This window comes from Mauremys mutica, chromosome 9, assembly GCF_020497125.1.
Source record: "Mauremys mutica isolate MM-2020 ecotype Southern chromosome 9, ASM2049712v1, whole genome shotgun sequence".
Classification (NCBI taxonomy): domain Eukaryota; kingdom Metazoa; phylum Chordata; order Testudines; family Geoemydidae; genus Mauremys; species Mauremys mutica.
The window spans coordinates 77708796-77736404 of record NC_059080.1 but is presented as its reverse complement, the minus strand read 5'-3'; the positions used below and the strand labels follow the sequence as shown (position 1 = coordinate 77736404).

At 44.0% G+C, this 27609-nt stretch overlaps 1 long non-coding RNA gene across 3 annotated transcripts in view; it reads left to right on the top strand.

Moving 5' to 3' along the window:
• Positions 1-27609, top strand: part of LOC123377394 — a 185057-nt gene that overhangs the window by 155930 nt on the left and 1518 nt on the right. The window lies entirely within an intron of this gene.

Below are 27609 nucleotides of genomic sequence, written 5' to 3'. Positions count from 1 at the left end.
TACAGTAGTAGAGGAAATGTTATATATGATCAAGTCCCTTCAATTCCAGTAGAGTACAGTACTACATAGATACAAATCATGACACACTGCCCCAACTCCTGCCCAGTTACAGTGGATCTTGGAGGTCCCCCTTGAAACTTAAAGCAGAAATCTGGTTATAAAGTGGTTTCATAGGAGTGCTGGTTTTGTCATTGCCCTATGATGGAATTTCATTTGTTCATAACAAAATTTTAGTGGATGAACATCTTATTTTAAAATATACATCTGTAGTGTCCCCTTGCCAGCAGCACAATTCACCTCACACCTGATTCAGAAGCATATTATTTTTGTGGTCACTTCCCACCTATTTGATTCAGGTTACAAATGTTTGTTCTTTACCCAACCAGCCTTCCATGGATGACCAGTAAGTGCTCTGCAGGCTACTAGCCACCCACATACCATGGTTTGGGAACCACTGGACTATTGAATGGTTTGAAAGAGGGGCAGGGATTCATGAGACTATTAGCACAACAGGAGGGAAGGAAACGAAACTGTGGAGTGTGAAATAGGAGGGACACAGGATGTCCTATTGGAGGTTTCATAGAGATGGGGAAGCTGGGATAAGACTATAGTATGGTTTGTGTGAGGAGGAGAAGGTCCAGAGAGAGAGGATGTACCCAAAGAATTTGGAACCTGAATGCCTCCAGTGTTGAGGTGTTCAAATCTGTGAGAGAAAGTTCCATGGTAAAGTAAGTAAATGTGTGTATGTGTGTGTCGGGGGGAGTGGGAGAGCAGAATTAAGTGATCCACAGTCTAGGGAAAGATTCCTCCCCACCATCCTTGAATCAGTATTAGGCTCAGAGGAATCCTGTGGCTGACACTCGTGGAAACTAAATTTCTGCTACATACAGTGTGCAAAGTGTACTAGGTTGCAGGCCCAAAGAAAAGATACAAAAAGCCAGATGGTTGCTGATGGGGCTATGGGGAAACCCTTTCTGATTGGCTACTTTCCCCCTTTGTCTCCCTCCTAGGGAAGAGCAGCTAACCAAGGCTGCTGCAGGAAGCAGGCCGAGCTCTCCCCCTCCTCTCAGGATCTGACTCCATTCTCACGAAAGCAGGGAGGGAGCAAAAGGAGTTCAGCAGGTCAGGGCAATTCCTTCCCTTCTCCTGCCTCCCCTCTTCTGAGCAATGTGCTGGCTCTTCTGCGCTTCCCCTTCCCTTTCTGCAGTAGGCGGTCTGGAAGGGGGAAAGGAGATCCTGCTGCAGCCCCTCCCACCCCACCCCCCACAACCTGGGAGATGGGGGTGAAGAATGTCAGCTCTCCAGGAAGAACAGAGGTGAGGCTGTGAGGGGAGAACTGATGTGGGGACAGAATTGAGGGTGGGGAGAGGCTGGAGGAGGCAGAACTGATGAGGGACAGAAGATTGATTTGGGGGCAAAATTAATTGCTAGGCAGGGGGATGGGTTGCTGTGTGTTGGGGAGGAAGGGGGTTGATAGACCCTCCGCACTTTTTCAGACCAGTTTAAACCCTGGCTAAGCAGGGGCCTGATCTGGTGACCACTGCAGTCAGTGGGAGCCTTCCTGTGACTTAGATCAGCTCAAAGCCTATTTCCTAAGGTCTTTTCATATACATAGGGGAACAGATTGCCACAGAACAGATATCTCTGAGCTGAAAAATAGATCAAAAATACAGGCAGCTGTGGCAGCAAAAAATGTTATCTTCCACATAGACACAGCATCTGCTTTTTAAAGCATTGCCAGATCCCAGACTCTGTCTCACAAAATCACTTCTGAACCCCATCTTTACATACCATTCTCATGATTTACTGGATATGTGGCATATTGAAAGACTAGTTGTTTCCTTTTTGCACAAACCACCAGCCTCACTCTGTTATTGTCCCAATTAACTCCTTTCCTTCAAGATTGCCTATTTCTTCACTAAAAGGAAATGTTGCAATCCTAGGGAAGGAATGGCACAAATTCACTTCAGATTATGACAGCTGTAGTAACTTCTGTGATAACCATCACTAGCTCTTTACCATCTTCAAAGTGTTTTACAACCATTAACTAACTAATCACTATGACATGTCTAAGCAAATGTTATCCCCATTTGACAGATGAGAAAAATGAGCGAGGGGGCAGTTTAACCCTGAAAAATGAGTATGTAAAATGGCATGTTCTTACTCAACAGATGTGCTCCTTTTGTGCGTTCAGAGTCATACATGGTACCTTTGTGAGAAAAATGTCTTTACTACCTCTTACTCCCATTAGCCCTGCAGAGTCAGCACAGCTATGGGAGATTGAGGTGCAAATTCTATTCCATCTTGTGGCTCATCAACAGAAGTGTTTGCTAAGCCCCAATCCGTTCTGTAGGTGACACTGAGGGCCTACTTTGAAGGCAGTGCGTTTGCTCCAATAGAATAATTTGGCCTGCAGAGCCCTTACTGCTGCTGCTGATGTATGAGAGTTGGAATGAACCTAGCTTGAATCTCAGTCCTGGCTGAGTTTGTAGAGCTGACAGAAAATAAATCTTGTTGCTTGTAAACCACTTCTCAAAGTAGAACTGCACTTTAAGTAACTTTCTGATGGTGTTCTTTAGATTCCATAAATGTTATTTATGGTACCATTAAAGGCTTAGAAAATAAGATAAATGGACTTATTCAATATGGTAAGGCTTGAAAATTATTAAAGATGCTGTGGAAGGGCAGAGAAAGCCCAAAACAGATTCTGTATAAATAGAGCATTGTATCATTAGCAAAAACGTTGCTGTGATTGCAATATTTGATCTCTTCAGAGTATTGTCCAGATGAGAAACTCTTGGACTTCTTGTATGATAGTTACAGTGGGGGAGGAGGAGACAAGACTTAGGACAGGGGTTTTCAAACTGGGGGTCGGGACCCTTCAGGGGGTCTTGAGGTTATTACATAGGGGGGTTGTGAGCTGTCAGCCTCCACCCCAAACTCCACTTTGCCTCCAGCATTTGTAATGGTGGTAAATATATAAAAGCGTTTTTAATTTATAAGGGCGGGATCACACTCTGAGACTTGCTGTGTGAAAGGGGCACCAGTACAAAAGTTTGAGAACCGCTGACTTAGACGAAAGAAGAGAACCGTTTAAACTTTCTTCAGAATATGGAAGAGACTAGGGAAGAGTCCCTGGCCTGGCTCCTTAGTGCCATGCGTCTCAGGTCTTGCACCACACCTAGCACAGCCAGACATGAAGATTTCATTTGTTCTAGCTTTACACCATTGAAAAGGCATCTGGAATCACATGCCCTTTTAAATCCTTGTTACCCTCACTCCCTTCCAGTCCAGTTCTCTGTGTTCTTGTTTATAGTAACTGTAGGCTTTGAAATGCTTTGGAACTGGGTCAAAAGAGTAATGTGCCTCATTGGAAACTATGCTCCAATTTCACTGGTAGATTTCATTCTGTTTCAGAGCTGTCCTGAGAAATAAAAGGAAAGCGGAAAGTCCTGTTATGCAACCAACAGCCAAAAGCAGCTAATTCAGTTACAACCAGTATGTGCAAAAGTGGCTTTATTATATTGTGTTCAAGTGTATGGGGTTATTTGATGTGTTTTTATGATGATGGCTGTTTTGTTTATTTTTAAACATTTAGGCCTATATCTTCCTATGTGATTTCTCAAAAGTGAACACCACTGGGGCAGTGGAGGGGCGGGAAGTGTGATGCTAAGGCAAAAAGGACTAACAAGCGAATTGGACTTATTAACCTGGGGAATATCAAGGAGCAGGGAGGAGGTATTATCTCTGCATACAGCACTGATGAGCCTGCTATTGGAGTACTGTATCCAATTCCAGTATCCACATTTTTTAAAGTGTTGGGAAAACTGGAGAAAGTTCAGAGAAGAGCTACAAAAATGATTTGTGATCTGGAAAACACACTTTATAGTAAGAAATTGCTTGAGCACAATTTATTTAGTTTATCGGAGAGTGTTAAGAGGTGACTTGGTCTTAGCCTATAAGTACTTACATAGGGAGGAGATGTCTGATACCTTTCATTACGCACTTTTAGAGTATCACATGTTGAATGTAGCAAAATTTTTAAATCAGATGCAGTTTAACAATGAAGAAAAATAACCAATGGAACAGATCACTACAGGGTTTGGTAAATTTTCCATCATTTGGAGTCTTTAAATCAAGTCTTTCTAAATGGGTTGCTCTAGTTCCAAAAAGTTATTGGGCTACATGCAGGAATTTCTGGGTGAAAGTCTATGGCAGGAGGTCAGCCTATATGATCACAATGGTCCCTTCTGGGCTTAAAATCTATTAAATCTGTTTCTTTCCCAAAAGGAGTGTATAGAAACTTCCCTTTGCCACATCTTCAATGCATGTTTGAAGATCATGAACTTGTACTCTGGCAGCTAGAATCAGCTTCCTAGTTGATTAATAGAAAACAAACCTCTGGGCCCACCATGACAGAACAACTCTTAGAGTTCCTAATAAGTTCCTAAATATTGCCTGTTGTCCCAATACGTGGGAAATCCAGAAAGGGAGTTGATTACTGACACAGATGCCATATAAGTGAAGATGTACAAGCCAAATTCTCAAAAGAGCAAATGTTTGAACATCCTAATCTAGCCATCTGGATTACATGGGAAGTTATATGATATGGTTTCAAAACACTGTATTATAAGGAACAAGATTGGAAATACAAAGCAACATATCTTACCAAATGATAAAATGTTTCTGAATACTACATTTTACTATTGTACATCAATTTAAAATATTTTTGTCACAATGACATTGCGACTTATTTTGCCTTTATGTGAAGAAGATAAGATCTACTATATAGCCATTCACTGAGACATCAATTACTGTGAATTATGTAGATTAAAAATTCAGAGTTCTGAGATGTTAGATCATCATTATTAATGAAATTGCTTTCCCAGGAACATTTAAATTTAATCTACACAAATGTTATATCACTTTATCAATTATATCTCCTCCTTTTTCCTCAGAGCTTCTTGGGCATACTTTTTGCCAGGGCTATACACTAACATCAAACAGCAATTGCCATGAATATATTGTGACCATTGTTTTGTCTTACTGATTTTTAAATTCCTGAGACAATAGTGATCAGATAGAAACTTGTTAATATAGTGAAAACACATACTAAAACACATAGATACAAGAGAGTTTAAAGTGATGTATATGAGTGAAATTAAAAGCTCTAAGAGCCATACACCAATTTTGGCTATGTGCATCTCTCACAGCTATCAATGGCAGTTGTGCACATAAATCTAGTACAGCATGTGTCACTGCACCTGGAATCTTTCTACATTTAGAGTGTGAATCATGACCTTGCAGATACTTGATAACAATACCTAGGATTGCAACAGAGCTGATCATTCACAGATCTCAAACTATGAGGTGATGAGTATTCTGTATGGAGCATGGTCCTCATCTAAGAGGACTGAGTGTACGCACTTGCAAACCAGATGTGGAGGAAGGCAGTACTTGCTAGTATTGTTGCCTTGGTTTCAAGCAAGGATTAATCTAATAGCTTGCTCAGTCTTTGTGCTAGTTTAACGTTTGGAGGGCAGATGCTCTGTATGGAGGTTGTGGTGGTGCCCAGGCTAGCTGTTCTAGGGGACCTGAGTACACCCATCCTTCTTCCAGATTTCCAAACTATTTGCTCTACAATTTAGTTAAAATTGTAATATCCTTCCAGGTCTTCAGCTTGTTCTCCCTTAATCTGAACCTTCCACCTCATTCCTTATTTCAGAAGATAGTGCACTTTGCCATTGTAACTATTGGATAGTGCTAACCTGCTACAAATGAATGTTCTCCCCATATTGCCCACAAATCTCTCTGTACAATCCTTCTCCTACACTGAGCTGAACTGTAGCTGACTAGATGTTCTCTCCAGGAGAGGGTGGTGGTGCACACTAGCCAGGGCAACACATACTGGTACTCCCCCACAGTGAGTCAGACTAACCTCAGGATTTGCAAAATCTAAAATGTAAGAAAGCTTGGGTTTCTCACGTGGTTAAATGCTGCCATCAGACACAACTCCATGACAGCTTATCTACAGATATTACAGACATCACCATAACCACACATATGCAGCATCAATGAAAGAACTCACAAACTTTTTCTGCCAAACACAGGGCTCTATGCTAGAGAGGAATCTGTACTGGAGTAGACAGAACGGTATTAGGGCTTTTATTTTCTGTGCAGTTCAGCCATAATCAAACAGTTGAGCTGGTCTGCCATTCTATCCAGTAGAGGGCAGTGATATACAGACACACTAGCAGGTTTGTTACAGGCACTCCACTGACTGAGTATTATGGTTATGGGTACATGAACAGTCACACTCAGCATCCCACAGATTTGGTGCTGGAGTAGGTGTACTGCAGATCACTTCATGAGGGTTTCTGATCAGTCTCCTTAGTAGCAGAGCTCAAAACGAAGAGGAGTAGACTTTACTCAGGAGGGTATCAGAGCTTTCAGTTAAGGGCCTGCTCCTGCAGCCCTGACACAGGCCAAACTTCCCTTGACTTTATTTAATCAAACTTAAAGCTGCGATCAGTGTTGCAAGTGAAGAGCAATTGAAAAATAAGGCTATCTGTTATTAGAGTACAGATATGGAGCAGTGGGCATGCACAGGTAGAAGGAAAGAGAGGAGTTGCATCGGTTTAATTTAAGGCAGCAGTTCTCAACCAGAGGTCTGAGTAAGGTTGCCAGGCGTCCGTTTTTTTACCAGAACGTTCGGTCAAAAAGGGACCCTGGTGTCTCTGGTTAGCACTGCTGACCAGGCTGCTAAAAGTCGGGTCAGCAGGGGTAAGGCAGGCTCCCTGACTGCTCTGGCTCTGTGCAGCTCCCGGAAGCAGCCAGCATTTCCAGCTCTTAGGAACAGGGGCAGCCATGGGGGCTCCATGTGCTGCCCAAGCACCGGCTCCACAGCTCCCATTGGCCAGGAGCTGCAGCCAATGGGAGCTGTGGTGGCAGCGCCTGCAGGCACAGGCAATGCGCAGATCCCCCTGGCCCCTCCACCTAGGAGCTGGACAACCCGGTTGCTTCCAGGAGCGTAGGGGCGGGGCAAGGGTGTTTGGTTTTGTGCAGTTAGAAAGTTGGCAACTCTAGGTCTGAGGCCTCCGGGGGGTGGCAAGCAGGGCCAGCACTGGACTCACTAAGGCCTGGGCAAAAAGCCAAAGCCCTGCTGCCCCAATCCCCACCACCTGGGGCTGAAGCCAAAGCCGGAGCAACTTAGCTTCGCAGGGCCCCCCGTGACATGAGGCCCCGGGCAATTGCCCTGCTTGCAACGCGCTAGTGCCAGTGCTGGCTTTTATATGCAGAATAACAGTTGTAGCACAGTTGGGCAGGCCGTGGAGTTTTTATAGCATGTTTGGGGGGGGGGGGGGACTCAGAAAGAAAAAGGTTGAGAACCCCTGACTTAAGGTCCAATTATAAACAGATTTAGTTAAAACTGGTGCAAAAGGCTGTGTGGATGCCCTTATTTCAGATGAAACCAGGCTTATTTTGGTTTACCTTAAATCGATTAGGAACTGGTCTGTCACTTCTTATTCTTTAAGTAAATTGATATGACCCAGCCCCTCTGTGCATACATTTTGGGGTACCATAAGGCAGCAGCTGTAGAAGAGAAATTTAGTTGAAATCAAGAGACTGTGCATCTCTAGTTTATTAAAGATCCATTTGTGTAAGATTTTAAAAACAAATAAACCTGTGGGTATAAATCAGAAACTAGCTTCTATTGATATCTGTTCTGGGGGACTAACCTGCTTAGGGACTGGAAATGGGATATAGCCTGTTTCAACTCTAGGTTATTGGAGAACTCCAGCCCAGGTTGGAAAGGACAGAAAGGGACGACCATGTGAAAGCTTCTTGGTGGCCTATGTGAGATGATGATGGTGGTCTCAGTTCAATTCTCACTCAACAGGCACCCACATTATATACACAATCATTTTCCTCCATTGGTCTCTCTGTATCCATCTGTTGTGTCTTGTCTTATACTTAGATTGTAAATTCTCTGGGGCAGAGACCATTTTTTCTTCTGTGTTTGTATGCGCCTAGCACAATGAGGTCTGGGTCCATGACTAGGGCTCCTAGATGCTATGGTGCTAATAATAATAATTGTAATTAGTAATAACTGGCAATCTTATTGGCAGGCTCAGTGTAGAGGCAAAGGATTAAGTGCTTGATCCAAAGCCCACTGAAAGCAATGGGAGTCTTTCTGTTCATTTCAGTGGACTTTGGATCAGTTCCTGAATGGACTAGGAGATTGAACTGTCTTCTGGCCTTTAGAGTTTGTCCCTCCAAATGGGGGTTAAGGCACTTTGATGAATCAGTAGTAGGACAGAGAACTTCATGCTCCAGGGCTGCCAGGCGGGGCCCCTTTTATGAGCACAAGGTTTCTCAGAAAACTATCGGTGGTCATCAGAGTAATATCCAGTGCAATGCTAAAGAGAAACTGAAGCTTTGTTACTTATAAAAATGTAGGGTTACCTATTGTACTTTGTTTTTAGGAACAACTTGGTTTCATGTTGAGCCTGATTTTCATTTACACTAAGGTCCCCAGCAGTGCAGAGGGGCTTCAAACTGGGCATAAATGACACTTACCTTTACACTACCAGAGTGGTGTTAAGGGGCCTCAGTGTAAATAAGAATCAGGCCTGTTGCCTGTTTAAACAAAAAGGGGGGAGGGGGAATGCAGATAAGGGCTAGATTGAGCAATAAGATTGGCTGTAATGTCATTAATGCAAGTCCTGTCATTTTGGACATAAGAACTGTACAAAAATATCCGTAGTAAGTTAAATGGGTAGAAAAAGAAGCCTCCTGTCATGTTTATTCATGCTACATTATATATACATCTTACGAGTGTGGGGTCAGAATATTCTATATGTCCTTTTATCTACGAGACTGGAATGTGACATATGGAGAAAATTGTCCAGCCTATGCCTGCAAATCTTAATCCTGGTGTGACTTGCCCTAGAGGGTAATATAAAATATGGCAGTAGATTTTATAGTATGTCACTTTTTTGTTGTTGATATGCATTTATGTACGGAGTGACCGCAGAATGGCTCATGGTATGTTAATATATAGATTCTCACACAAAGCTATTGGCAACTAACATATTGTCCCCAATGACAGTGATGAATGAAATAGAGTAAAATAACTATTGAATGTTGCATCAGATTGAGTGATGTTAGAAATCCTGATTTCAAGACATGGCTTTGCCCTTCTAACAAGACTGAGAACTAGTTAGTAGAGGAAAATTAAATCATATTTAATTGGTTTTGTTTGTTTTTCCTCATATGAAAGGTAGGCTGTTTTCATTAATCTGGGTCGAGAGCACTAATTTCTCTTTATCAGTGCCCTACACCCCAGAATCTTTTCAGGCTTAGTTTAGTGAATCAGAAATTGGTGGGATCTACAACATGGTTCATGCATGACACCTTGCAAGAATGTGGTTTGAGAGCCTTGATGTGCTCTTGCTTGGTTGCAGAAATGAAGAGCAATGTGATCTGGCTCAGTTGTGCATTATGGGCCAAAATTGAGACTTGGAGTAAGCCAGTGGAACCCCACTGATGTTCATAAAGTTGTATCTACTTACTCCGGGTCTGAATATTGTCCTACATTTTTGTTATTTTGCATCTGTCTGTGTGTCACAGCCAAGGTTCATCCTACAGTATATGAACAAAGAAACTTAGTGGGATTCACTTTTAAATAAATTAAGTTCTGGTGGTCTGTAACCCATTATAGAGGTGTGAAACAAAGTGGTTTCACTTTGCATGGGTTTGTGCAAATGTTTTCTTCAGTTTTGATCTGTGCGGTTTCACAATCCTTGACTTGTGCTTTAAGGCACAGGTTCAAATGAACTCAAAGCTTAAAGCAACACTTGGTCTGAGTTTCATCTGGTTTAATGTCAGATTCATGCAAAACAACAAATTTGTCATGATTAAGGCTACACTTTAGTCATGGGTATTTTTAGTATTTAGACCTGTCCGTGGAACCGTGACCTGTCCATGACTTCTATATATCCCTGATTAAATCTTGTGGTGGGAGGAAAGGGCAGCTGGTCCAGGGGTGCCATGGGTATTGGGGGAGGTGGCCCAGGACCTCTGCTGATGCTGGGGAGGGGCGTGGGTGGCAGTCACGTGGCTCAGGACCCCCTCTGGTGCTTGGGGGGGGAGAGGGCAGCAGAGCCACCAGGCTCCTTACCTGGCTCCGCGCCTCCCCGGAAGCAGGGACATCCCCCTCGCTCAGCTCCTAGGCCAAGGTGTAGCCAGGCAGCTCTGTGCGCTACCCCCACCCCAAGTGCTGGCTTCGCAGCTCCCATTGCCCGGGAACCATGGCCAATGGGAACTGCAGAGATGGTGCCTGCAGGCAGAGGCAGCACACAGAGCTGAGCGAGGGGCATGTTGCCTCGTCCGGGGAGCCCTAAGAGGTAAGCACCGCCTAGAGCCTGCCTCACCCCATCCATGCTCCAATGGGGTGCCCCCTCCCACACTCAAACTCCTGCTGCTGCTGGGGGAGAGGGGCGCGGTGGCCCAAGACTTGTGCAGGGGCTGCCTGAGCTGTCCCCAGGCCAGCTGCACCGGCTGCTGCAGAAGTCTTGGAAGCCATGGAAAGTCGCGGAATCCATGACTTCCGTGACCTCCGTGACAAACTCGCAGCCTTAGTCATGATTATTTTGTAAAAACATAAATCATCCAAGGTTCACTGCCATATTTTGAATACCTCAAATGGCAGGGTTGCTTAGTTTTTGGGATCTCAGATTGGGCCCATTGTAACCACTATTTCTTGTTGCTATTTGTATTTTTTTCTATGTTCTTCCTAAATTGTGGAACCAATACTGCAATATTTTAGGTGTGTTTACATCCAGGTTAAGCACTGTGCCATTAATACTACATATCCCATGTGATCCTCTTCCCAGAATATATGCCTCATGTATCATAGAGGTTGGATGATGTGTAGCAAATGAGGCAGGGGATTGCAGGAAGAGAAAGGATAGTCTCATTGTTAACGCAGTTGAATCCTGTCCTGGAGAATTGGATTCTATGTCTGCTTTTTCCACAGAGTTCCTATGTGATACTGGGCAGGTCACTTAAACCAAACTTTTCAGAGGTGGCCACTAATTGTGTGTTCCTCATTTTCTGGATTCCCAACTATGGGGTCTGATTTGTAGAAGTGCTGAGTACTCACGTCTCCAGCTGAAGTCAATGAGAGCTGTACTTGAATGTACACCTCTACCCCGATATAACGCGACCCGATATAACACGAATTCGGATATAACGCGGTAAAGCAGTGCTCTGCGGGGGGGGGGAAGGGCTGTGGATGCCGGTGGATCAAAGCAAGTTTGATATAACGTGGTTTCACCTATAACGCAGTAAGATTTTTTTGGCTCCCGAGGACAGCGGTATATCGAGGTAGAGGTGTATAAAGCTCAATATTCTGAAAAATAAGGTCCTCGGGGTCTCAAATCAAGCACCCAAAATTAGTGGATACTCTTGGCCTTAATTTCTCTGCCTCCTCAGCTACCTATCTATAAAGTGGAGATAATACCATCCCCTCACCTCATAGGGGTTTTGTGAAGATAAATTAATATTTGTGAAGCACTCAGATACTATAGTGATAAGTGCCGTAGAAATGCCCAGGAGAACATTTAATGATTGTCTTCAGACCAGAGTTTGAATAGTGTGAGGTAAATAAGGCCTGGAGCCACACATTGACCAATGAGGCTAAAACAAAATGCTGAATAGCTGTTCGTTCACTGAGTACTATTAATCCTGAACGAGGCAGGGAAAAAATAGTATGTGGTCACAGTGCTTATACACAAAGGGCCTACATTAAGGTAGCCTTCATTCTGACATTTCTTCACTTTTGAGTGCTTGACTTCAACATTTTTTTAACATAACTTTGTGTGAGTTAGGCATGTATATATCTAATAATAGCAGTAGCTTTTCATACCAACTCTGCTACTGTATACAAGTCTGCTAACAGTGCTGTGCAAATTCTTTCCTTAAGAATAATATCAAGATAAAGTGAAACTTTGGTTTGTCATCGCCATTTACCTTATTTTGTAAATGGACCTGCATGATACAGCCTGGTGTCTTGAATAATTTTTCTTTGTCCTGTTTTATTTATATAATGAAACAAACACCAAAAGTCTTCACTGGCTATTTGACATTGTTGCTTTTTTTATCTGAGGGCATTCAGGGTGATAAATATTTGGCAGAATTGAAAAGGAATGACTAAGATGCAGAGAAAATTGTTCTGCTTCCCAAATATGCAAGAAAAGACCTTTTCATAGATTGAAAAGCCTAATTTTAAGGCAGTAGCAAGCAAATGACTTAGCCTATGATATAATTAGAGGCATGGCTAGAGTGAGACCACAAGATAAGTACTGTACTAAGTTAAATGCATTTTAACTTGACTTCAAGAAGCTTTGTAGCTAAACCCTGATGAAGGAAATGCCTTGAACTTAAGCAGCCACAGCACCTAAAATCAGTAAAAAGGTCAAGACTATTGAGTGTTTTATGAAACGGCAAGAGTATCATCCCTTAGTGCTACTACTGGAGGGCAGCTAAAGCTGATAGAACACGTTGGTGTGCTGGGTCCACAGCCCTGTTTGTTCCTCAGACCCTAGGATCCGATGGAAAATCCTCTGCATGAGTTGTGTAGATTGTGCAGAAATTTGAGGATGGGCCTAGGGATGGAAGGGAGTGAAAGGAGAGCAGCTGCATTCCACAGCCTACTGCCCTCAGGTCAGGACACCACATAACTCTGAGTGAGTGAATATCTCCAAGCAGCTTTCACTCCCTCTAAAACCCTCCACAGCTGCCCTGTGTCAGATCTCCTATCCCACCCCATCCACTGCTGTCTTCCTAGTTATTCCAGATCAGTGTCCTGTCTTCTTCCCTCCTTCCCAGAATCCCAGCAGTCAGGAGTTAAAGCCCATTCCCCCAACATCCTCCCAGCAGCCAGGAGGAGGAGGGATGGAAATCAATACTAGTTTCTGCAGCAACCTGGAAATATGACAGCAATCAGTCACAGAGGCTTTTATTAAATTAAATATTGACACAGCTGATCAAGCTGTGTCAATCAATCATTTAGTTTTAAATAACCCTGATTTTCACAGTGTTTCTTGCTGTATCTCATACTGCTGCAAAGCTTACAATTTGCTACAGAATTCAGCAGCACTGTGCCCTAGAGACCAGGGATTCTTGGGTTTGTGGAACCTTTAAAAATGAATATTTATAAAGCATCTAACCAGAGTTCTGGGTGCTATATGAATAAAATGAATATCAGCACCGCTCAGAAGGTCAAAAGACCACAAACGGACATTCCTGTCCCACCACAACGCTCCCACTACTGACTGTAAGTACAAAAAGGGTTCTGCTTCACACCCCACTCTCAACAATGCTTCCCATCCTAGCACACTCTAGGCACCTCTGCTCCTTTCATAGCCTAGTGTGTCATAACATCTTGTATAGTGTCCGGAAAGTTGTCAAATTCAGGCTGTGGTGTATGTGTATTTTGTACTTTTGTAGGCAGGTAGTGAGTGTAGATGTGTACGCAAGGATTGGGTACAGGTGTGCAGTTATTGGGTGCAGATGTACACAAGTATTGCTCCTAAGGGTATTTCCTTTACCTTTTTCAGTGCTTGTGTTTTCCTTCAACCAGAGCCTTAGCTCGGAAATGAGAAGTAAAAAGAATTAATTGTCCTTTAGTACCTTTTTCATTTGGCAATTTCCTTCTCTGTGTCGTGGTATAAGAAATAAGAACCAGTTTCAAATTGTGATTGTGTTTCTGTTGCTGAATTGGCCCATTAAAGTCAGTGGGCCAAATTCTGCCCTAGGATACATATGTCCATCTCCCACTGACATCAATAGCCCCATACACAAATCTGGTAGCAGAATTTGGTCCATTGTCAGAGATTCACAAAGCAGCTGAAGTGTACTCGTGAATCTGGCCCTATATTTTCCTCTCACTGATCTCACTTACATCAGTTTAATCAGGAGTAATTCTCAAGTTTTTCTTGCAAACATTTTCCAACAGGTTGTGGTCTGTTCTTACTTTCTTTAGCTATTGCTAAAGAAAGAGGGGGGAGGGATAGCTCAGTGGTTTGAGCATTGGCCTCCTGCTAAACCCAGGATTGTGAATTCAACCCTTGAGGGGGCCATTTGGGGATTTAGTTGGGGATCAGTCCTGTGCTGAGCAGGGGGTTGGACTAGATGACCTCCTGACAGTCCATAAGTACTAACTCAAAATTAGGAAAGATATTGAAGGACTTCTTTACACTCAGAAGCAGCATAATTTAACTCAAAATGATTTAAAATTGACTTTGTGCAACTGCTATTTAAACCCCCTGTATGGGCACACTTTTATCAATAAGACTGATTGTATCGGTTTAGCATACAAGCTAAACTGATACAATCAGTCTTATTGATAAAAGTGTGCCCATACAGGGGGTTTAAATAGCAGTTGCACAAAGTCAATTTTAAATCAAGTCAGATTTAAACAGACTTAAGAGTGCCCACACAGTTGCACCAGTTTAACTAAATCATTTTAAAACCACATCTCTCTTTTAAGCAACGTAATATTGTGTGTAGACAAGGCAAGAGAGAGAGAAAAAGAGAGAGGTATAGTCTAGTGACCTGAGCATAGGACAAGTAACCAGGTACTCTTTACACTTGTTGCTCCATTGTCTTCCACAGTCATGCAAATGTGCACACAGTGAGTGTGACATGGGTGTAAAATGTTACCAGATCAGAATAGTAGCATTTTATATTCATTTTGTACAGGTGTAAATACATACCCAAGATGCAAAGAGCAGAGAACCAAGCTCCTGAGTGCTAATATTATCTAACCTGGACACTGACTCCCTCTGAGCTTGCATAAATCACAGAGGCTGAAATTTTCAAAAGGTGTTAGGCACTCTAATCCTATTGAAACTCAGTGGGAATTGGGTGTATAATTCTCTTTGGCCCACTTGAAAATCCCAACCTGGACCTTTTTGCCTCAATTGCCACCTCAGTGCAATGGGGATCCTCAGAACTCTGGCCTAGGTCGAGTTTGTAAAGATTTTTGCAGCTGGTTGTGTGTTCTGCGGTATCTTTATTTTTGTAAAACTAATTCTTCATCACCTTTATTCGCTTGAATGAAAGACTGGAGTGCAGAATCTCAGCTATCATCTTTGAATTCCACTTACCCCCCACGTAGGCCATTTTCATATTTGATCTTTCAGTAACCTGGAAAGATTCCCTACCTCTTTTACTTTTGTCTTTAAAATTTCTTTAAAACAATTTTTATAAGTAAGTACCTTTATAAACACTGATAAACCACGAAGGAACATACTGTATGCACAAGAATATTTGTCACATTTATGTGAATTTTATCCATTACACAGTAGGATGCTCTCATTCCTCTCTAATACCAAGTTGAACTGACAATAAACATGAGAATCATAAATTCCATATTGCGGAAAAAATTTAAAGATTTGCTGCTCTAGTGTTCACATTTTCCACTGAGCCTACTATTCTTATTGAAATTGTCACTGGCATCTTTTCTGGTACAAATAGGGAATATGGTAATTTCTCTGCAACTAGTAACACCTGACCTGAGCTGGTTTTATATACAGTGTCTGCAGCCACTGTTGTAACCAGCAGAGTAATTAAAAAATATAATAATGAATGATGACGAAGACATTAACGTATTTCTCCTTTAGGAATATTAGCCCTTTGTGCTTTGCATCTACTTCAGAACTTTTGTTATTAGTTGCCTGGCAAAAAGATAACAGTTCCTTTATGCTACAAAAACTAGGAATAGATCCAGCGTTTAGGGGGAAAAGAGCAGGGAGTGTAGCTATTTTCTAGTATCTGTGAGGTGCCCCATACTGAAGTAAAAGGCACATCACATGCCAGCTTCTTTTGGTGTCATGACACAGCCATTTACTATCATTTTAATGGTCACCTCTACACAACCTTTTTAACCTTTTTTATTTTATTTTTTTTAAGGCAAGACAGTAATTTGTTAAAACAAAACCAATTTTTTTTTCTTGTTTCAGGCTCAAACCCTTGAGAAGCCTGGCTAATGTTTTAGGACATTACTTTTGTTGGTTTTTCCTGCCCTTACAATAATATTATCAAACCCGCTGAAATGACAGGCATATCGTATACAGTAGAACCTCAGAGTTACAAACACCAGAATTATGAACTGACTGGTCAACTACACACCTCACATTTGGAACCAGAAGTACGCAAGCAGGCAACAACAGAGACCAAAAAAAAAAAAAAGCAAAATACAGTACGTTACTGTGTTCAACATAAACTACTAAAAAAATAGAGGGAAAGTTAAAAAAAAAGATGGGACAAGGTAAGGAAACTGTTTCTGTTCTTGTTTCATTTAAATTAAGATGGTTAAAAGCAGCATTTTTCTTCTGCATAGTGAAGTTTCAATGCTGTATTAAGTCAAGATTCAGTTGTAAACTTTTGAAAGGTCAACTGTAACGTTTTATTCAGAGCTACGAACATTTCAGAGGGCATGGCTACACTTGCATATGTAGAGCGCTTGGAGTTAAACCAGCCTCCGTAGAGCGCAGTAGGGAAAGCGCTGTAGTCTGTCCATGCTGACGGCTGACAGACCACTGGTGTGGCCACATTAGCAGCTCTTGCAACGGCCATAGAGAGCAGTGCATTGTGGTAGCCATGCCAGCATGCAAGTGGCTGCAACGTGCTTTTCAAATGGAGAGGGGTGGAGTGTGACAAGGAGTGTGTTGTTTGTATGTGGGGGGAGGGAGAGTGGGTTTTTGGGGGGCTGAGAGCATGTCAGCATGCTGTCTTGTAAGTTCAGACAGCAACAGACTTCCCCCCGCCTGGCTGCTTTGTCTCGGAGAAGATAAGCACGTCGGCTCTCAAACGGAGCTTTCAAAGGGCATATCCAAAATAATGACAAGAGTGGCCACTTGACTTAAGGGGATTATGGGACGTTTCCGGAGGCTGATCAGAGCGTAGTAATGCAACACCTTGTTCACACTGATGCTGGGGCGCTCCAGTGGGGACACATCAAACGTTATTCCGTTATTCTACTCGCCGAGGTGGAGTACCAGCAGCGCTCTAGCCGTGGAGTCAGAGTGCTCTACGTGCCTTGCCAGTGTGGATGGGTAGTGAGCTAGTGCGCCCGGGGCTCCTTTAATGCGCTGCAACTCGCAAGTGTAGCCAAGCCCAGAGTTACGAACAACCTCCATTCCGAAGGGGTTTGTAACTCTGAGGTTCTACTGTACTGGCTTCTTGGGGACAAATATACAGCAATGACTTAATGAAATTGCTAAGATACAATAGCAGAAATATTTGGGCATAAGCTTTTGTGAGTTTTTTACCCATGAAAGCTTATGCCCAAATAAATCTGTTAGTCTTTAAGGTGCCACTGGACTCCTTGTTCTTTTTGTGGATAACAGACTAACATGGCTACCCCCTAGGGTGACCAGACAGCAAATGTGAAAAATCGGGACAGGGGATGGGGGGTAACAGGAGCCTATATAAGAAAAAGACCCAAAAATCGGGACTGTCCCTATAAAATCGGGACATCTGGTCACCCTACTACCCCCTGATACTTAATAGCAGAAATGACTGTGAGGAAAAAAAATCACAGAATGAGTGTGTTAGCACAGGGGTAGGCAACCTATGGCACACGTGGTGGCTCGGCCCACGCCACTTCCAGCAGCTCCCATTGGCCTGGGGCAGCAAACCGTGGCCAATGGGAGCTGCGATCGGCCGAACCTGCGGACGCAGCAGGTACACAAAGCGGCCCAGCCCGCCAGGGGCTTTCCCTGCCCAAGCGGTGGAACAAGTTTGGGAACTACTGCACTAGACTGCCACATGAGTGCTAACATGCTACTCTACCTACAATAATGACCATTCACAGCTCAACTGCATTTAACAGTATGGATCACATTTTTCATATGGGACTCTGAGTTTCCTCTTGGCTTTGGTCACTCAAATTCTTGTGTGCCTCCAAATTCTGCTTTGCTTGCACATTTATTGCTTCTGCAAATATGAATATTTGAATGCACAAAATGTGAGCAAAAACTGGGGCACTGTAAACGAGGGCAGTAGACGAAGCCAGCATGCGGTAGGGCTTTCACAGTAGGAAAAGACATGAAATACTGCATATTTGGTTGTGAAAACCTTAACTTCTTGATCATGGAATTGACTTTAAATAGCCTCTTCCCTCACTAGTTCCCTTCATGCTAAAGAACTAGGGGGCCTGACACGGTTTTCCCCTTCCCCAGTTTCAGGCTTAAAATTCCTATAAATGCCCCTAGTTGTCCATTACTACTACGATTGTGATCTGAAGTGTGGAAAAAATTTTCAGTGTCTTCCAGTTTCTGGTTGGGGGGAGGAAGAGGAAATGATACTCATGGACTCCATTAGAGTTTACATACTGCTTGGAGGACAAATTCATACAGTAGCTGAAGGACAAATCAAAAGAAAAGAACAGGTGACCCAGAGAGAATTGCCCATTGTCCTTTTTTCCAAACCTGATTTCCCTTGTGCCAAATAAATGCACTACATGCCTCGTATTTTAAGACAGATGACTTCAAAGTTTGGAACCAAATCTGAACTCTCCCAAAGTTTAGGGGTTTTGGATCTAGAGTTTTCATTCAGGTCCATTATAGAGAAGAACTATCCCTAAGTTTGGATTCAGAGCTATCCTCTAAATTCAGGGGTGCATTAGCCCACCTTTGATTTTAATAAACAATAAAGATTATTTTTCTTTCAAAGCAAATTTTTGAAATGTAAAGCACTTGACCAGCAATCAGGTTTACAGTCTCTCCACTTCCTCATTTTTCAAGCATTTGGTAATATGAGTAAAGTATATGCCTCTATAAATAGGCTTGTAGCTTTGTTAGAACAGTAGTAAGGGGTCTTTAACTGGCACCCAGACAGTCATCAGTGATGGGCAGAAAGGAAGCCAGTTTTATGTCTCATCCAAATTAAATTCTCATCCAAAGGAGCATTTTGTCAGCAGAATGAGAAGCACATTCCTCCTCCTTCACCTAGCCACATCTATTAATCTGCAGACTTGGCACATGTGCATAAAGGAGGAACACATTGTGACAGCACATAGCACAAACCATTCATTCTAATGATTCACAATATTTGAATATTTATTAAATATTCAGAAATAACTTTTAACAAAGTTTTCACCAGCAGCATCAGGCATAAACATGAAGGAAGCTCTTGGCACGTGTCCAGTGTACGTGGGAACTTCATGGGCCAGATTCAGAATGTGTCCCCTTCTGTTATTTGGTTGTCAGAGCCCCTGTCATGTCTCTCATCCCCTGCAACTAAGGGGTGAGGAATGTGGACCGTTCTTGCTTGTGCTTTCCATATTCTTTGCATATGGGGCTCAGCAATTCTCACTGAAGAGGCGACCACTGCTGCCTTAGGGCTGGTCTTCTTTTAAAGGGGCCTTTGTTGGTCCTATCACAAGATCAAATAGATCATCAGTTTTCAGTAACACTAAATGGGAGTTGAAAAAGAAAACAATAACCATAGCCCCAGAAGAGTTTCCTTCCCTACCTCATAGGATTAAACTGCTCTGACATGAAGTGTTACATCTTGAGGCACTGAACCTCTGTTTTCACAAAAGAACATGCTGTGAAGGAGGTGAGGTGAAATGATAGATGTAGTCTCATTCCAGTCAAGGCATGTGACTTCTCCAGTAAGGCAGACTGTCCTCTCAGTAGAGTGATTTCAAGTGACTCATTTCACGGTTGCCAACATATACCAAAATGTTATTGGGATAATTCAGAGAAGAAGCCATGGTTTTGGGGCTCCCCAGGGAGCGGGATGTCCTGTGTACATATTAGGGAGTTTTAGGTGATTGTTACTCTGAATATCTCAATTCCTTTGCAAGGTTTCATAACATTGGAAGTTCAGCTAAGCAGCCAGAGTCCATGGAGGCCACCATCTCTCCTCAAAAAAAAAATTATACATCATCACCAGAAATTAAAAGGAGGCCCAGTGGCCTGCAAATCAGGCATCCTCTCACCCAGTTCTTCAGAGAGTCATAGCAGGCTTGTTCACCTCTCTGGCATCTTTGGGGTTATCTCACACTCTCTTTACACCGGATGGGTAAAGAGGGGTAAGGTGTGGGGCCTCCGGGCAGTAGGATGTGGTATATCTCGCTCACTTTCTCCACTGAGGGACTTACAGGCTTATGCCCTGTTTGTCTGCCTTAGGATTTGTAGAGTTTCCCTTCATCCCTTAGGGTCCCTCCTGCATTTTTCCATCTCGCATTTAAAAGAAGATTGTGAGCAGTGCAAGATGGCACAGGCAGACACCAGCTTCCTCCGGGCCCTGGAGTGTTCAACCCACCACTCCACCCCATCTCCCAAGCCCTCCCCCACCTCTTCTCACCCAACTCTGCCCCTCCCCCGAGCATGCCCTGTCCCTGCTCTGCCCCCTCCCCAGCTCCTCCTGCACACCACGGAATAGCTGATTGGGGTGGATGGAAGGTGGTGGGAGGGAGTGGGAGGAGTTGATCGGCAGGGCCGCCAGCAGATGGGAGGTGCTGGGGGGATGTGGAGGAGCTGGCTGCCAGTGGGCCCCTGGCCTCCTCTGCCTAGGAGCCAGACATGCTGGCCGTTTTGGGGAGCAGTGCTGAGCCAGGGCAGGCAGGGAGTCTGCCTTAGCCCTGGAGCCTGCACCCTGAACCCCCGCCCCAGGTCGGAACCCCCTCCTATACCCTAACTCCTTCCCAGACCTTGTACTCCAACCCCCTACCCAGCCCTGAGCCCCTTCCTGCATCTCAAACCCCTCAGCCCCACCCCAGAGCCTGCACGCCCAACTGGAGCCCTCACCCACTCCTACACTCCAACCTCCTGCCCCAGCTTGGAGCCTCCTCCCACTCCCTGAACCCCTCATTTCTGGCCCCACCCTGGAGCATAGCAGAAGCCCAGAGCCTCTGCACCCCTGCAGAGTTGGAGCTCCGAGCGCCAGCTCGCCCATCCGCAGGGCTGTGTGTGGCCCACCTGATTTTTTTCTGTGGGTCAATGGCCCCGATAGAAAAAAGGTTCCCCATCCTTGCTCTAGTGAGTGCTCAAAGACATCCTCCAAATAACCACTTATGTAAATGTCAGGTCTGATTTTATGCAGGAGTTTTCAGTCTCAATCTCTCTCTTTAGAGGGCAGGAAGAGATAGTGTTCTCTACAGTTCTCCCATTTCTACTTAATTTCTGTGCCAGCATGACTCTCCCCTTGATCCTAGGAAGCCTGGACACTGCTCCCTCTAAAGGTCATCATTGCTGCTCCATGAATTAGCAGTAGGGTTGGTGGTCACTCAAATAATGTGTGAGGTATTCCCCACCCTCTGGAAGTTTATGCACACAGCTTCTGACAGTGCTCCCAGCTGCCTCCAGTGCAGCATTCTTAGGAATGCTTACACAGCCACTAGTCCATAAATATATCTGTACTCCTCCACTTCTAGAAGACTCAGCACAACAAAAAGAAAAAAAAAAGTGCCCACATTTCAGAGGATTCTTGGCGAAAGAAAATGTGGGTTGATATTCCAGTTGAGCTATTCACTGATACTAGATTTTAAAGTACAAAATTCCAGATCTTTATTATCCAAAGGGTAACAGCTTTGAGAAGTCCTGAAAATGTGAAAGAGATGGAAGTAGAGGGATTGATTATGCATTTCTAATCTCAAGCCAATGTAACAAAGAGGGTGAATAGGCTGTTTAAAAAAAACAAACCTACGATACTGGCTGCTGAAGAGACATGACTCATTGTTGATTCAGAAGCAATATCATTAGCCTGGAGCTAAAAGAAATAAAATTGGGAGGTAGAGCCCTTGACGGAAAGAATAGCCTCATTTGTTTAATTTGATATTTAAAAGATATTGCCACCAGCTAGTCTAATCTGTGGCAGCCTGGAGAATGTAAAGAATTCTGCTTTGAAAATATGGTTCGGTATGTTCAAAGATGTGTATGTTTTTTATTCCTGGGTGTGGCATGGTCATTGCTTCAGCTGATGTAAAACAAAGAGTTACAACCAGTTTTCTCATTAGGTAAGTGTAGATGAGTTACACTCTAGGATACGCATTGTTGACAGATGTGATATCATAGCTGAGGAACTTCAGTGCTGCTAGCAGAATAAAAAGACGGCATCTGTCACATTTACATCTGGAAATGTTGCACGTACTATTGTTATTCTCAGGCCTGCGTAAAAGACCCTTTAACAAACAGGCAAGCAGAAAATGTTTAAAGAAATTTTTTCAATGAAACAAATTCAGGACATATTCTTTAAAATTTGCTGCTTAAGCCCTGATTCTGCAAACACTTATACATAGGCATAATTTTTCTCGTATGAGTGATTTCATGGGAATAAATGTTTGTAGCATCAGGCCTCAGTTATAACATGAAATTTAAAATAAACCAAACACCTGGGCCATTAAAAGAACAAACTCTCAAGCTGACCCTTTAAATATATTAGAACCTCCCTAATCTGCAATTCACTATTATGCATACTACTCAGCAAAGATTTAATAGCAGATGCTATGGTAAAATCTTTTGTCATTAAAACTTCATTATTTTTACGGAAGTATGTTATAGTAAATTAACCAGAACATTATTAATTATAAATAATTAAAACTAACCTGCAAGTGTCAAAATCAGTGAAGTGAGAACATTTTGTAACCCATTATCCTTCTTATCCTACTTGCTAATTAGAGTAAAATATTGACTCAGAATCTGTTTAATTACAGTATGGAATTTGTGTATATTTTATTAATTTGGATAGCACCTCAATTGCAAAAATTTGAAACAAATTACATATAGCACTCAAACAGTCAAATTTTAAACAAAACAATGACAGTCATTCAAATACTACACAAAATTAATGGGTCTGACCATCTCCTGCAGATCTCAAAGGTGGAGACCCTTAAATGAGAATGATCTGTTGCCAGTCATGGAATGTTCAGTCCTAAGAACAGAGAGTAAGAGCGTCCCAGCCACTCCCAACTGCTGCAACCAGGGGCGGCTCTACAAATTTGGCCGCCCCAAGCAGTCATGCCCGGGAGGCGCCCCCGAGCCGCGGGAGCAGTGGACCTCCCGCGGGCATGACTGCAGAGGGTCCGCTGGTCGCGCGGCTCGGCTGGACCTCCCGCAGCTGCGGGCGGTTCGCTGGTCTGGCGGCTCCGGTTGAGCTGCCGCAGGCATGCCTGCGGGAGGTCCAGCGGAGCCACGGGACCAGTGAACCGTCCGCAGTCATGCCTGCGGCAGGTCCGCTGCTCCTGGGGCTCCGGTGGACCTCCCGCAGGCATGACTGCGGCAGGTCCGCCGGCCCAGCCTGCCGCCCCCCGGGAAAGGGCCGCCCCACGCGGGTGCTTGCCCCGCTGGGCTCTGGAGCCGGCCCTGGCTGCAACAAGATACCGGGGTGAATGGTGGTCTCTCAAGTAACCACACCCAAGACTCCTCAGTGCTTAAAGGATTAAAAGTGTATCACAGGTGAATGGGACCTTATGCACGCAAATGTCTGCTTTAAAGCACTTTAGATAAGATATGGCCAAGTGCAGAGTAAGGAGAACTAGTTTATGTTCTCAAATCTGCCACTAACTTGCTGTGTGAACTTGGGCAAGTCACTTGGTCTCTCTGTGCCTCACTTACTCCATCTGTAAACTGGGGGTAGTAATGGACACCTGTTCTTTAAAAATATGTTAGTCAAGATTTACCTGAGTGACTAATAATTTTGGGTGTCTCAATTTCTGGGTGTCCAATTTCAGATACATTAAAGGGGCCTGATTTTCAAAAAGTTCTAAGCACCCACCCTTCAAAAATCAGGCCCCAAATTGCTAGAGATTTTGGAAAACCTTGGCATTTGAGACCTACAGAGGAAAAGAGATGTTCTGGTGAAGAGCAACATAAATATTTAATAGGTTTTTTAAAACATACCAAAGATGAAACTCATACTCCCTATGTCCCTAAGCCTCCAACTGCCAGAAGTTGGGATGGGGTGACACGATCACTCAAAATTGTCCTGCTCTGTTCATGCCCTCAGAAGCATCTGGCATTGGCGACTGTTGGAAGACAGGATATTGGGCTAGATCAGTGGCCCTCAACATCTTTCCAGACTACTGTACCCCTTTCAGGGGTCTGATTTGTCTTGTGTACCCTCAAGTTTCACCTCACTTAAAAACTACTTGCTTACAAAATCAGACATAAAAATACCAAAAAGTGTCACCGCACATTATTACTGAAAAATTGCTTACTTTCTCATTTTTACCATATACTGTATATACTAGATCATAAACCGGTTCGTTTATAAGCTGACCCCCACAAGATGGATAAGTAAAAATGGAAAATTTTTACAACCCTACAATTCAGGGGTCAGCAAACTTTGGCTTCCAGGCCATGAGGATAAGCTGCTGGGGGGCGGAGATGGTTTGTTTACCTGGAGTGTCCGCAGGCACGGAGGTAAACTAAGTAAACAAAGTGTCCCAGCGCGCCAACTGCTTACCCTGATGGGCCGGGACAGCAACTGGTGGGGAAATTTTTTTGTGGGGGGAGAAGCTGGGAGTCAGGGGAGTAACCCCTGTGACCACCCCCTGACATGACCCCACCCCTAGCCTGGGACTCCCACACTCTCCCCAACCCATCCCTCGCCACCTTATCTGGGGAGGGCCAGGGGAGAATGTCTCTGGCCTGGCTGGAGCCACTTGGGCAGGCTGGGCAGCGTGGCCGCAGCCTGCTCCGGCGGGCGAGACCGGGCGGTGCGGTCACAGCATGTCCCAGCGGGCTGGGCCGGGCAGCATGGCTGCAGCCTGCCAGCCCCAGAGCTGCAGCTGCTTCGGAGGCTGCGGGGAGGGCAGCGTGGCCAGAAGCGGAGAGACTCTGGCCCCACCTCGTCCCTTCTGGCTCTGCTGCCTCTCCTTGCTCCCTCTGTTGGGGGTGGGGGACTGTGTCCCACCTCTCCCTCTCTATACCCGTTCATAAACCAATCCCCCTTCTCTGGTGCTTCCCTTTTTTACTAAAGAAATTCGGCTGATGAACGAGTATATGCGGTAATTATAAAATCAATTGGAATATAAATGTTATACTTACATTTAAGTGTGTAGTATGTAGAACAGTATAAACAAGTCATTGTCTATGAAATTTTAGTTTGCACTGACTTCACTAATGCTTTTTATGTAGCCTGTTGTAAAACTAGGAAAAGATCTAGATGAGTTGATATACCCCCTGGAAGACCTCTGTGTACCCTCAGAGGTACATGTACCCCTGGTTGTAGGGTGACCAGATGTCCTGATTTTATAGGGACAGTTCTGATTTTTGGGTCTTTTTCTTATATAGGCTCCTATTACCCCCCACCCCGTCTCAATTTTTCACATTTGCTGTCTGGTCACCCTACCTGGTTGAGAAGCACTGGGCTGTATGGACCATTGGCTTGACCTAGTATGGCTGTTCTTATGGTTTTTGTGCAGCCATTTAAAAGTCTGTTTGCTGTATTACTTCAATCAATACTGTCACATTGTTTTTGCAAGGTTGGTTTTTTAATATCTTCAGATTCATTGGAAAAGCAGATTTTAGATTTAGATCTAGATCTTTAGGTAGATATAATAAAGCATGATAAAAACTGCTGCGTCATTATCTGCCAGGCTAATTCTGTATTCTGCTGTCTCACTTCTCTTATCTTGCTGGTCAGTCTTATTTTAAGTGCCACTTCGTATAATCCCTGACCTGTGGTGTTAATGGAGAGCACATCCCACTGCCAAGTTAGGGTCAAATGCTGCCCTCATTATTTCTAGTGAAGCTACACCGTGCCTCTGTGGGTCACAACTGAGAATACCAAATTCAGGACAAGCTGCTGAGAAATAGGGCAGATACACCCCCAAAACTGGTGGTTATTCTCCTTAAGACAGAGGTTATCAACCTTTTTCTTTCTGAGGCCCCTCCACAACATGCTACAAAAACTCCACGGTCCACCTGTGCCACAATAACTGGTTTTCTGCATATAAAAGCCAGAGCTGGCATTAGGGGGTAGGAAGTAGGGCAGTTGCCTGGGGGCCATGCCACAGACGCCCCCGGTAAGCTACATTGTTCAGGATTCAGCTTCAGCCCCGGGTGGCGGGGCTCAGGGACCTTAGCTTCAACATCATGCAGTGGGGCTTTGGCTTTCTGCTCTGGGCCCCAGTGAATCTAATGCTGGCCCAGCTTGGAGGGCCCCATGAAACCTGCTCGAGGCCTCCTAGGGAGCCCCGAACCCCTGGTTGAGAACTACTGCCTTAAGATATATCAAACCAGCAACAAAAGTAAACTTCTGTTTCACCACACTGGCTAAGAAGAAGTCAGGAAAGCAGTTTCCTTAAGTATTCCAGTCCTTGTATCACCACCAAAAACACCAGACTTAAAGATGGTTCTTTGAAACCAGTCTCATCAAACAAAAGGTTCTTCTGATCCCAAAGGACAAGTCATACACCAGGTCAATATATAACTCAGATCTTACCCAAACATCACACCGTTGCTAATCCTCTAGTATCTAAAATCTAAAGGTTTATTTATAAAAAGAAAGAAAGAAAAGTGAGAGTTAAAATTGGTTAAAGGTATCAAATACATACAATAAATGCAAAGTTCTTGGATCAGGCTTGTAGCAGTGATGGAATAAACTTCTGGCTTGTCAAGTCTCTGGTTGCTTCCAAATCATTGGAAGGTCCTTAGTCCCTTGGTTAGAATGCTCCCATTATAAGTTCATAGTCCAGAGGTTTGAGCAGGAAAGAGGCAAAATGGAGATGTTTCTAGGGACTTTTATAGCATCTGCCATGTGGAGGGAAAATCCATTGTCTGAAACAGAACCCTCAGCACAGCTGGTGGAAAATTACAGGTAACAGATGGAGTTTGGAGTCACATGGGCAAGTGACATGTCCATGCATGACTTTGCTTAGTCATAGCAGGAAAGTCCATTAAGAGTAGATAGGCGTCTTCCATTGTAAGTTAAGTGTCCTTTAATGGGCCATTCTACTTGAATAGTTTCTTGACAATGCGCTGGCTAAACACCTTGTTGGTGCTACCCAGAAGCAAACACTTTAGAAATACAGCTACATAGTTAATATCCCCAACTTCAGCTACAAAAATGATACATGCATACAAATAGCATAATCATATCCTTCCCATAGACATCTTACGTGCCATATCTTGTACAAGATTTGTTGCCATTATATAACCCCCCACCCCTGCCCCGTCCCCATTCCAACCCCTTCCCCAAAGTCCCCACCCCAACTCCTCCCCCTCCCTGCCCCTCTTGGATTCCTTCCCCAAATCCCCACCCCAGCCCCGCCTCTTCCCTGCCTCCTCCCCTGAGCGTGTCGCGTTCCCGCTCCTCCCACAGCTTCTTACGCTGGGAAACGCTGATGTGGTAAATCATTTTGGCCCTGATTCAGGTGTCAGTGCAGCAACAGAGGTGAGGCAGTTTGCACCTCCCTAAGTCAGGTCTGTAGGGGCCATGCAGCTTAGGGCTTCCTAATCTATATCCCTGCTCTAGTGGTCTCTGCAGGAGTACAGAATTGCTGAGATATGGGTGTATCTTGGCCACACCCAATCCCACCCACACATTCACTTATCCCTAGGCCTCTCTGCCCCCTGGGCTCCT